The sequence below is a fragment of the Protopterus annectens genome, chromosome 8.part0 (assembly GCF_019279795.1).
Source record: "Protopterus annectens isolate FY-2018-M chromosome 8.part0, PAN1.0, whole genome shotgun sequence".
NCBI lineage: Eukaryota > Metazoa > Chordata > Ceratodontiformes > Protopteridae > Protopterus > Protopterus annectens.
This window is the reverse complement of record NC_056741.1, coordinates 1131381383-1131395097: the sequence shown is the minus strand read 5'-3', so window position 1 is coordinate 1131395097 and position 13715 is coordinate 1131381383.

The following is a 13715-nucleotide window of genomic DNA, read 5'->3' as shown; positions in this document are numbered from 1 at the left end:
ATGTGTGTACATAACTTTCTGGGCTGATCTTCTGCAGTACTTCTGTTTGGCACTGTGCTTGGTTGTTTGCCCTTTTACATGCATGGTCATAGGTTTGGTTCTGTTCACTGCAGTTATGTACCATTGCTTGACTTACATTTGCTGATTTGTGCTGTTGCTTGGCTAACACATGCAGTGCTGATGGACTAATTGGGTATATGTATACTTATCCAATGTGTACAGTCATCCTACTTTATTACCCTGGAACACACATTTAACATTGGTCATACACTTTCAGGTGTGACTGTCACACAGTTTGCAACATGTACTAACATGATAGTGCATAGATAGTGCTGTTTTTCTGCATTTCACCATGGCTAGTAAGCATCCACACCCTGTTTGACAAAGTTCTATTGCCCATGTTGTGCAGTGTGCTGTTTTTGGAGCTTACCTGCCCATACTGTTTTTTTTCCAACTTTTGTTTCTTTTGTGTTGTGCTTTTTGGCCTCTGGGTAAACCTGCTGTGCTTACCTTCACCTCCTGTCTGCCTATGTTTACCTTTTCTTCCATTCTTAAAAAAAAAAAAAAAAAAAAAAAAAAAATGGGGCCTATTCCTATTCATAGTGTGGACCTGCCTTAGTGAATGATGAATAATGAAGTTATGCATTCACGAAAATGGCAGTTCACAAGTGAGCAAACAAAAAGTGCTATAAGACATCACTTTACAGGGGTCAGCATCATGTATGTGACATGCTCGATATGAAGCATATCCAAATGTGCATCAAAGCCCAGTGTACATGATATAGAGACACAGCCAAGGGCCTATACACTGCTGTGTTTATTTTATAAATAGAAAGGAAATGAGGTGATAGGAAAGTCAGAGAAGTGGAAGAACATGCAAAGAAATAGACAGAAGGACAATGGGAAGGAGGTGAGCCATGTGGTGGAGGATGACAAGTAATATATTTTTTTTCTTTTTGTGGGAGAAGTACCCTTTTCAGTGAAAAAGGTAAACAGAAAGGGATGAAATGAGCATTAGCAAATGGGTCACTGGGATTAATCCATAGATAATCTGAGGTGACCCATGCATGGGATAAAGCATTAAGAGCTTTCTCTGTCCATTAGTCGTACAGGGGGCAGTGCTCAAGTAAATGTTCTATTTCTCACGCAGAGATCTTTGTTGTGATTGAATATGGACAGGGATGAATTCTGCTGGGAGTCTGTTTCACAACAGTAATATTCTGTGATAGACATACCTGCCCGTCCACACCATTCTGTGGATGTTGCAGAAGAGGTTTAGATCCCTAGACTGAGTATTTCTGATGTCATTTGACTTGCTGCTGTGCAGTAAATCCATCAGTAATGGGTCAGAAGCCAGACACAAGTCACCTCTTAGAAGTCTGTAGGATACCGAATATACTAACAGGGCTTTGAGTTGGTCCATGTAGGATATGTTATTTAGGCCTTGTATCATTTTGGTAAGGTATGCCTGTGGACATTCCAGTTGTTATATGTGTCTGAACATATACATGCCAAATGGAACATTATATTCAATGACTGGCTTAGTGAGGGCCGAGTAAGGGGGGGGGGGCAATAACATCCATAGATGTAGATACAATCCCTTTGCTTATAAGCTGTGCAAAACAGAAGAACTTTCTTGCAACAATGGGCACAAATTGGTCAAAAGTTAGGTCACTGTCCACATATGTTCCCAAATCCTGAACAACTTGGTCAACCCTTAGGGGTGTATTGTCAATGAGGTAGTATCCTGGTGTAGATGACTTCCCAAAGGATACAATAATGTGTTTTTTGGCATTTAGTTTCAGTCCACGATTTTGGCACCAGTTATTTATTTGGTACAAACATTCCTGCAGGATGGCTAATTCATTTAAAGATTCAATAACTGCTCCTAGCTTGCAGTCATCATCAAACGCAGTCAGCCAGAGCCCTTTGGTATTAGCTTTTACTTCAGAAAAGTAGGTGCCAAACAGGAGAGGTCCCAACACAGAACCTTGACAGACTTCACTGGTGACTGGTCTCTTTGTGGAGATTACTTTCCATATTTTGATTATTTGCATCCTATCTTTGAGTCAGTTATCAATCCAGTTGGTGACATAGAGGTATATTCCCCATTTATTTAGCTTTTCTGTTATGCCTTAGTGAGGAATTGTGTCAAAAGCTTTGGCCAAGTTAAGGTATGCGGTGTGTGCCATTTTGCCTTCATCCATTGCTTTGGTGACCTTTTCAAAAAAATCCGGATGAGTAAGCATGACCTAGACTTGATGAATCCAAACTGAGATGAATACAATATTTGGAGGTGCCTTATATCCTGACTAATTCCAAGCAAAGTCTTTCCATGGCTTTTCATATGAGGCTGGTCAGACTTATGGGTCTTTAATTGCCTAGGTCTGTGGAAAGTCCTTCCTTATGCAGGGGAATGACTGTAGCCATTCTCCATTCACTTGGTAAAAACCTGTTTGGAGGCTAAAATGGAATAGTGTTGCTAGGGATGTGGCTAAATTGTGATTCAAGCTATTCAAGGTGCATCCAGGGTTATTGTTAGGGCTCGTCAATGCAATATTTTTAGCTTTTGATAACAGTTTTAGGACTTGGTTTGGTATGATAGCCGGAGGTGAGCCAGTTTCAGGTATACCTTGAGGGACAGACAGAGGGGAGAGTGGGGTAAAGTTAGAGCTATATTTATCAACCTGTAGGTTTGCTATATCTTCATCCTCAGTGTAGGTAGCATTGTTCACAATCAGCTCAGTGCATTGCTGCTTTGTGCATGTAAAATTACAAATGTACTTAAAAATTCCTTTTGATTGAATTTTTTTTTTTTTTTTGCTTGGGTAGTTATTTTAGCCTCAAACTTGTTTTTGGTAGATTTTATTAAGCTCCTAAGTTGTTTGTTTATTTCATTACTCTTCTTACTTTTGGTCTAAATTACCTTAATTTTATTATATAGATTGTTGATATTATGGTATCACCATGTAGGTTTGTTTCTGGGTTTTAACCCGCACTTGTTCCTGTGGGGCACAGTTTAATCTATGCAGTTGTTTACAAGCTGGTGTAGTGTGGTGGTGTACATTCTGCATAATCAGTGGAGGTAACTAGATTTGGTGAGGATTTCAAGCTTGCCAATGTATCACTAAGGAGTAGGTAGTTTGTCTTAAAGACATTTTTAAAGGTATCATGGATGGAAGAAGTGGGGGAAGGGTTTCCTCTGTTGTCTGTGCAACCACATCTATTACTCCCAATCTCTCAACATCTGAAAACTGTGAAAGTCCTGGCATGACCCAGGTGGGCCATGAAATATCCACATAGCAGGATGCTTAATGCTACACAAACCTTTGTGTCCACTGTGGTAGGTCTTCACCAGTTAACTATCTCCTGTATGATATTTTTGTCTACAGAGCAGTGGTCAATACTGTCCAGGTTATGGAGGTATTGGTATATTAATCTTTAACTTACCCTTATGTAACATTGATGTTGGCTGTGTACAACATCATGAAATGCTATCATACTAAGCAGTGACTAACATATTCTGAGCTCCTAAAGTGCTTGCTCCTTCCAATTTCATTGCAGTGGTGATAACCCTGTTTACTGAGAAAGCTGGTATATAGAAAAAAAAAAAGATTTCCACAGCTCATCATGTTATTGCTATATGTTTTTAAATATGCCACCATGTTTCATTTTGTCATTTCCATTTAAGATAGTTCTCTTTAGCAATTATCTGCTTGTTTTAATGCAATTATGCAGTCATTTGCATGAGATACAAAGCGCAATATTTCCATACTGGTATTATGCTACATATACATACATGCATACATACATACTTACAAATATTTCAAGCACAGGCATTAAGGCCCTTCTTGCCTGCCAGTATACCCATAATAACTATCCAGGTTGTTCTTAAAAATATCTAAACTAGTGCTTGATTTAATGTAGTTTGATAGCCTGTTCCCTGCATCCACTGCTCTCTAAGAGAACATATTAGTACACTTATCATTCCCATAGAATCTTGTACACAGATTGCTAGATGATTATCTACTCATTATTGATAACCTCAAACATCCTCAGTGGAAGTTGTCTCTAAACGTCTCCTCCTAGATATCTATATGAAACACTATTCAAGTTCATATATATTTTAGTCTTTTATAGGATCACAGAAAATTACTAGGCTGTTGACCCAGAGGCCATTTTAAGCCTAGCCATTTCATCCCAATGTAATACCACAGACATGCTAGTCAATACCCAAGACTGCATTTAGTGATGATTGCCCATGTCCAGGAGGGTTGTGGGCTCTATCCCCAGTAAGAATTCAAGGTGTCCCATCCACTTGTTCAAGTTCCTCTTAAACAGTGTCATAGAGGTGCTGTGTTTCACATAAATTGGTAGCCTGTTCCAAAGGCATGACAGTCATAGGGAGATAAATCTGTCCCTCCTGCATGTCCTATTTAAATCACAGACCATATTTAGGCCCCTGGATTGGGTAGCCTTAGTCCCATTTGATTTATGGATATGCAGCAAGTTCATTAAGTTTGGCTCTTGGATTGCTCTGGAGGCCAGGTGTACAGCTCCCCTAAGAAGACTATATGACACAGAGTATAGTGATAGGGACTTTAGTTGGTCTGTGTAAAGCATGTGCTGGAGTACCTTGATCTTCTTTGTTAGAAACCTCTGAAGTCTCTCTAATTGCTGCAGGTGCTTAGTATAGTATATGATAAATGGGGCGTTACACTCAATTATGGGCAGATAAATGCCGAGTATAGGGGGTTATAACTTCTTTTGCTCTTGAGATGATGCATTTACTAATCAGATGTGCTACATAGAAAGCTTTCCTTACTACAGTAGACACATGGTGGTCGAAGTTAAGGTCACAGTCAACCGGTGATCCTAGGTCCCTTACCACTTTAAGGGTACTTAGGGTATTGTTGTTGATTTGATAATGGGAAGGGACATTGTTTATGCCAAAAGGAATGATGATGCATTTTTTTGCATTAAGTTTGTGGCTGTGACTAATACACCAGCCGTTGGTCTGCGTGAGACCCTCCTGCAGTATATTGCAATATATTGCAAACCAAACACATAAACACACAAAAACATACTCTGAGGCTCTAAATAAAAATCTGCCTAAGCAGCAGAGACCTCCAAAGCAGACACCCAAGCAACCGCTACCCCAAAACAAAACACGTGCAACACATAGCTCACAAAGCCAGAGTGCCGAACGGTCACAGCCCTTAAGGCTAAACAACACACCTGATACACTTGTAATAGGTGACTCTATCGTCAGGCACACAGACGTCCCGCTCACCAGGCTGAACAAGGAGAAGGTCATGGTGAGCTGCCTGTCAGGTGCTAGGATCCGCCACATAACACAAGCACTCAGGTCACTCCAAGGCAATTACAAATATGACTCAGTCATTGTTCATGCTGGTGTGAATGACCTGAGATGTACCTCCCTGGACTACATGAAAAGAGACATATAGGAGCTCTCTGAGCATGTAGCCCAGGCCGGTATGACCCTGACCTTGAGTAGCATCTTACCCTCACCAAGAATGATGCCACAATATGAAGACAAGATGATCAATTTCAACAATTGGCTTAAGTATTGGTGTCATTCAAAGGGGATCCAATGCCTGTCAGCCTGGGATGACATGCTCGACAAGCCACGATGCTTCGCTAGGGACGGCTTGCACCTGTCACCCCTGGGCTTTTGGATATTGGCAAAGGCTCTTGCTACCCCCATAGTGCCTTTTTTAGGCAAGGCTCAAAAGACAAACCCACCTCCATAGGTATCACAAGGGATAAGAAACTAAGAGTAATGCTACTCAACGCCAGAAGTCTAAACCACAAGCTGCATGCACTCGAAACTCTCCTTAGCATAGAGAACATCGATATCTGTGCAGTAACAGAAACCTGGCTCAAGGCTCCCGAGTGCACCCCAGCACTACCAGGTTATACCTCATACCCTGCTTTTCGGCCCCAAAACCTGGACCGTACCACAAAAGGAGGGGGAGTATCAATATTCATCAAAGATACCCACACCTCCAGGTTGGTGGCACAGCACGAAGCATCAGAGACTATCCATGTGCCACTAACAGTGGGTAAAACTGCCTCCCAGTTTATAGCCTGCTACAGACCACCCTCCCAAACCCAGGAACCCCACTCGGCCTTCCTGAGAACACTGGAAAATATGAAGGTCTCTCCAAACACCATTATATTGGGTGACTTCAACTACCCAAGCATAGACTGGGAGCATTACTCTAGCTCCAACACCCTAGCCCAAAGGTTCCTAGAATTTATAAACTCAAATGCTATGGAACAACTGGTTACCACTCCCACAAGAGGGGAAAACATACTGGACCTGATCATCACCAACATGGGGACTCTATGCTCCAGACCAGAAGTGTATCCCTCACTGGTAAGATCAGACCATAAACTAATCTCACTGGATAATCACATCCCGACTCCACCCCCTGCCCTGAAAACCACAGTGAAAAACTTATCTAAAGCAAATTTCACACTCCTCAAACCGAGGTGGAATCCTTCAAAGCCCCCGGGCCTGTGGAAAATACAGCCCAGACCGCAGAATCCTTTATAAACGCATTCTATGAACACCTTCAGGAATGCATGGATCATGCAATCCCAAATAAAACCAAGACCCAATCCTCCAAAGGCAGACATCCTGTCTGGTGGACACCAGCCATAAACAAACTATACAATAGAAGGAGGAAGCTACTACATGATAGAGCAAAATCCCAAAAAGGGAAGGCATCTCTGATCAGTATTAGCAAAAAACTACGTGCACTCATAAAATCGTCTAAGGCCAGCTTTGAGAGAAAAAATTGCACAGGACACTTAGGATAATCACAAGGCTTTCTTTAGTTATGTTAGGAACCTGGGAGGGAATTCCCAGATATGCTCAGAATTAGTCCAAAATGACAAAAAATACACCGAACCCACAGACATTGCCAACATCCTAGCTGACAGGTTCAGTGCAAACTCCCCCCCCCTCCCCACCAAAAGGGCAAATATCTATCCCAGCAGAGTGCTGCCCCCCTGACATCTCAGATGCTCAGGTAAGAGCTGCCCTCTCCAAAGCAAAAAACACATCATCAATGGGACCAGACAGTGTCCCGGGCTGCGTCCTACATGAACTCCAAGAAGAGCTAAACCCAAACATAAATCTACTGTTCAATCTCAGCCTTACTACAGGATATGTACCCAAAGAGTGGCGTACAGCAACAGTGGTCCCTCTCCACAAAGGTGGTGCCTCAACGGATCCTGGAAACTATCGCCCCATAAGCCTGACTAGCTTGGTCTGCAAAGCTATGGAAAGGATCATCATGGACCTCATAAATAAAGATATTGGGGACCTACAGACATTGGATCCTACCCAGTTTGGCTTTGTTAAGGGCAGATCCTGCCACTTAAACCTGGTTGATTTCTTTGAAACAGTCACCAATGCCATTGACGAGGGGAAGCTGGTCCACACAGCCTACCTGGACCTCGCAAAAGCAATACCCCACTCGGGCATTATAGATAAGCTCACCAGCTTAAATATAAAACCCTATGTCACTAGATGGGTTGCAAACTGGCTCAAGGACAGAACCCACATGGTTAGAATTGCTGGAGCCATGTCAGACTCCAAACCAGTTACAAGTGGCGTCCCACAAGGCTCAGTCCTGGGACCTCTCTTGTTCGGTATATATTTCTCGGAGGTACAGGCCAACACGGAAGGACTGTGGCTGACCGAGTTCACAGATGACTGCAAACTGGGCGCCATAATCGACTCTCCAGCTGACACAAGCATCCTCCAAAAGGGCCTCATAGAAACAGACAACTGGTGCCAGAGCCATGGCCTCAGGCTAAACGCCAAAAAGTGTATAGTCATCCCCTTTGGCAAAAACAAAGTGCCCACAAATTAGCACATATGTGGTAATCCATTAAGTACAGAAGAAGTAATTAATGACCTGGGGACCCAAGTTGATAGCAATCTCTCATTTGACAACCACGTGGCCAAAGTGGTTAGAAAAACATTTTATATAGCCCACCTAATCATGAAGGGATTCACATCTAGATCAGGGGAGGTCATCGTGCCTCTTTACTCATCCCTCATCAGGCCCATAATTGAGTACAATGCCCCTTTTGGGATGTACCTTACCAGACACCTGCAGCAACTGGAAAGACCCCAAAAGTACCTCACCAAGAGGATCAAAGGGCTCAAACAGATGCCATATGCTGCCCGGTTAAAAAAATCCAGCTCTACTCAGTGGCATACTGACTGCTCAGAGGTGATCTGTTCCTGACGTATAAAGCCATGTCCAACCCAGAATTAATGGACATGCTGCACCTCAGAAAATCCAAATCCCATCGAGCTACGCGCTCGAGAGACTTGTACCTCAGCACTGAAATAAATAGGACATGCTGGAGGGACAAATTCATAACCCAGAGGCTCCCTTCACTCTGGAATAAAATCCCAGTCCATGTTAGGCAGAGTCCCTCATTGACTCTCTTCAAGAGGAATCTTGATGAGTGGATGGGAGATCGTAGGTTTACCGCGGGTATCACTTCTGTGTCACTGTTAGACAGAAGCACAGTATACTAACCTCAAAAAAGGGCATAGCAAAATTAATTTAAAATGGGTGGTGAAAGCCAAACACACTCTGGCTAGGCTTATAAATGCCCTAGGGCAGATAGCCTAGTATGAACCTATGAACCTATTGATATCATTTGGGTATTCAGTGATTGCACCTAGTTTGCAGTCATCTGCAAACTTTGTCAGCCACAGCCCCTTAGTTTTGACCTGCACTTCTGAGAAGTATATACCAAACAATAGGGAGTCCAGCACTGACCCTTGTGAAACCCCACTGGTAACAGGTCTGCTTACTGATGTGGAGTCACCCACTTTAATAGTATGTCCGGTTTGTGAGCCAGTTGGCTACCCATCTTACAATGAAGGGGTTTACATTCAGTTTGCTAAGTTTATCAGTGATGTGTGACTGTGAGATTGTGTTGAAAGCCTTTGCCAGATTGAGGTATGCTGTGTGTACAGATTTGTGCTCATCAATGGCCTTGGTCACATTTTCAAAGAAATCCACCAGATTTAACATGTCAGATCTACCTTCACAAAGCCAAATTGGGTAGGATCCAGGTTTGGAGATCACCTATGTCTTTATTTATGAGGTCCATAATGATATGTTTCATGGCCTTACAGATGAGGCTGATCAGGCTTATGGGTCTCTAATTCCATGGGTCTGTTGCTAAGCCACTTCTGTGGAGGGGAATAACTGTTGCCATTCTCCATTGTGCAGGAAGAAAGCCTGTAGTTAGGCTATGATTCTAAATTGTACTTAGTGGTGATGCTAGTTCATGTTTTTGCCTGTATAGAAGACAGCCAGGGATGTTGTCTGATCCCATAGATTCTGATTTTTTTTGCCTTGGATAAGGCTTTGAGGACCTGCTCTTCAGATATGAAGGGCTGGGGGAAGTTTGGAGGAAGGTTTGTTGTAAGTTAGGAGGAGATAAGGGAGGGAAATTTTCACCATACCTATCCGATAGCAGGTTGCTATCTCTGTGGGGTCAGTGTGTGTTACCATTAGCCACTAGTTCTGCACATGCTTGGGTCCTACCCTTTAGGTTACATACAAAGCCATAAAAGGCCTTATGGTTATCCTTGGCTGTACTTGCTAAGTTTTTCTCAAAGGAGCCCTTGGAGGAATTGACAAGTTATCTTATTTGCCTGCTGAGGCTGAGGAGGGTGCTTTTCAATTGTTGGGTCCTTGCCTTTGTTTTCTTGAACAGCAACTTTTTGCATTTATTGTAAAGTTTCTTGATGCTGCATGCCACCATGGCAGCTTATTTTTACTTTGGGCTCTGGCTTTTATTCGTTTTGGTAAGGCCAATTTATATGCTTATACAAATGATTGCACAGGGCTTTAGTGTAAGCGTTGGCATAGTTAAAACTTTCAGTTTGGGGTTGGAGTTGGCATGCATTTATAACTTCACCTAATAGGATATAGTTTGCCTTGGTGAAATTTTTTAGTCTGATTTCACCCTTTGTGAGTTCTGTTGTTAGTGCCAGCTTGAAGTGACTGATTTGTGGTCAGTTTTAACTAATGAAGATCCGACAGTTGCATCAGTGCTTCTATTTGACATGTTGGTGAGGACCAGATCCAGAATGTTTGCTCCCTTTGTTGGGGTATGGACAATTTGTTCCAGGGCATTTGAATTAACAAAGTCAATGAACTTTTGTGCTATGGAGTTAGGGCTAGTGTAGGTTTCCCAGTTGATGGTGGGATAACTGAAATCCCCCATAACCAGTGCGGTAAAATATGAATTGTCTCCAATTGGTCAAGTAGGTTTTGTGGGCATTGTTACTCATAGAGAGGGACCTAAATCTGGCTATGACATGAATGGGGGTCTTACTAACCATAACTTGGTCCAGGAGTAACTCCATGGAGTTGTCTAGTCTAACTAGATGGAAGGTGAATGTATCTTTGCTATAGATTGAAACACCACCTCCATTGATTTTCACACATTCATTTTGCAGTCTAAAAGTGTGAAAGGCGTTGTAGCCTTGCAAGGTCTAGGCACTCTCTGAGGCCTTGAATCAGGTTTCTGTGACTGCACAGACAGCTACATATTCTATTGATAGAAGTGCTTCCAGGGAGTGCAATTTTTGGTTTAAGCTGCTATCATTTAGCAGTATTACCCTTATTTTGTTCTGACTGATGTTGTTTTTGAGACCTTACATAAAAAAGGTATTATGGGGGAGGCAAGAGCCTGTGCCAGAAGCCAAAAGCCTAGAAGTGCCACGTGCAAACTATCTCTGGCAAAGCAATGGGGTATGTTGACCATGGCTTCTCAGGCTGACAGGAACTGGATCCCCTTTTAATGACACCAAAAACTGAGCCAATTATTGAAATCAATCATTTTTTGTTTAAACTGTGGCATCATTGTAGATGAGGGTAGTATGTTGCTCAAGGCTAGAGACATACCTGCCTTGGACACATACTCAGAGAGCTCAAAAATGTCTCTCTTCATATAGTCCAGTGAGGTAAGTCTCAGGTCATTCACACCACCATGAACTATGGCAGAGTCATAATGCTACTTGTTGCTGAGAGACCTGTGTGCATGTGTGATCTAATGAATCCTGGCACCAAACAGGCAGCTGACTGTGACTTTCTCCTTTTCTAACCTGGTGAGTGAGACATTTGTGTGTCTCACTATTAAGTCTCCAGTTACAAGAACATTTGTTTTTTGAGTTTGTGGGTGAGGCACTGGTGTTCCTATGTGCCATGTGTGCTGTGAGGACTGTGTTTGTTGTAGCATTCTTGTGTTTTGAAGGTCTCTGATGTTTCAGTAAGATTTTCGAGAGAACCTCCGCTTATGTGAATTTACATGTTTGATGTGTACTATGTGTATGAGTAGTGGTATGTCGATGAGTAGTGGTACTATGAGCATATGTAATGGTGGGTGAGTTGACAGCCTTCATTGTGTTACTGTTTTGAGTGAGAGTGAGCATGGATTCTGGATTCTTGGTGTAAATACATCTCTCTCACTCTGTACTAGAGTTTGTAATTAGTAAAGGGTTTTCTGTGCACATGAGGCAATAGCTATACTGCCTCAAGAGACCCAAGTCAACAAGGTTAGCAGATGAAACAAGGGCACTCCAAATGTCCATAATGCTAGGTAAAAGATTGTTGTCACTAAGGGTGACTATTAAGAATCGATCATGGAGGATATTTCTGCCTGCATTTTAAGTAAAATGTGTTGAATTTAACTGTCCGGCTTTGCTGCACAACCAAGTGGCAGTGAGCAGTGCTGCTTGACTCACAAAAAAGTAGAAACCTGCTCAAATGCAGGGCCTAAATACCAGAAGACAAAAACTTGAAAAAAAATTTTAAAAGATTCAAAAAGAACAGTGAGAATGCTTATTCCAAGCCCTAGACCAGTGTCCCTTTACCAGACAGGCTCCAATCAGCACAATTCTCTCACAAAAGTGCAGATAGTCCCCTTCCAATCCAAGATGGTCTAGAAAATGTGTGCAGAACAAACCAACCACTACAAACAGTACCAGAAGCAGCAAGCCTGTATCTGGACTATGCTACAGTTACTAGCTTCCTTAGTTTCAGTTCCATCCATCAAAGAGATGAATGCGGTAGAATACCCTACTCTAGCCTGTACATATTGTAGTAAAGGCTTCAAATAAAATTCCAAAAACTCACACAGGGGTTGAATCAAAGAATCCCTGCCAAACCCCCTGCCAAAAATGTATTGGCCTATCAAGGGACAGGATGAACTTAAATTTTCACATCCATGGATGATCGTGGTATATTTTCACTGAACACTTTCTAGTTTACTCGTGCTTGTTTTCTTATAAGATTTCCATAGTGATATTCAAGTGTGGGTCTAATGTAACTAACAAGCAGTGACTTTTATCATTTCTGATTACCTAGACTGTATAAATCTTTTTATACACTCTACAGTTCTATAACTGTCATTAACCAATTGGTTGATATAATTAGAAAAAAAAAATCAAAGCTTGATCTCCCCATATACTGACATCGTTAAATGGATCTACAATTTAAATGACTGTGTTTGTCTTTTTCGGCTTTTCCTTGTTAGGGGTCACCACAGCAGAACTCTGGTCCTCTAATGACTGGCAGTAGATTTTTTGGGTGCCGAGTTGCCAGCCTAATGCCTAACCTTCAGCGAAGGCACGCCCATTCACGCATGTCTTTTGGAGGCCACTCGACCACGGGGAGGACATGCAGACTCCACACAGAAGGCAATCCAGCCGAGAATCAAACAGGAGAACCTCTTGCTGTGAGGCAACAATGCTACCACTGTACCACCACAGCTAAAATTACTGTATGCTGTATTAAATATTCACCCCTCAGTTTACATCTACCAAATCTCATATGCTTAATTTTTGATGTGTTTCTGAATAGACCCCCTGTTTGCATTTTGATGCTCACCACACTGTTTTACTTAAAGCATTGCATTAATTGTTTCTGAATGGAAATAAAATAAAATACCATAAGATAAAATAAAATAAAAACATTCATCTCAAATGTCACACAAAAGATCTAAAAAAAATTCAACAAAATGTTCAGAATACACATTTCAAGTCAAGAACCAGTATTTAATCACTAGCATACCCATGTTATGTGGCATGGGAGTATATAGACTTTCAACATCTTATGTACAAAGCAAAACATTATTAGAATTATAAATGTCATCCATCAAAGAGATAAATTCAGTAGAATCCCCTATGCTAGCCTGTACATATTGTAGTAAAGGCTTCAAATAAAATTTCAAAAACACACACAGAGGTTGAATCAAAGAGCCCCTACCAAAATATTGGTCTAGCAAGGGACAGGATGAATTTACCTATTCGTCTTAGGAGAGATACAATGTTCTACCTAGAAAGGGCTTTGTCAGTCAACTATTTCAAAATGTCCTCAGTAATTATGCCATTTTCAAACTTAGATAGATAGATAGATAGATAGATAGATAGATAGATAGATAGATAGATAGATAGATACCCCCTGGGATTCATGAAGCTTGCGCCAGGCGCAGGCGTAGCGTAGGCGGTATAATGCCAAATATAGCCGTTGAGCGATTCAGGTACGATCCAATCCCATGTGCACTACTGGCGTACACCAGAACTGCGCAGCTCTTGGCTTAGGTATGCTAATCACCCCATGCGCAGCGCCACACCATGC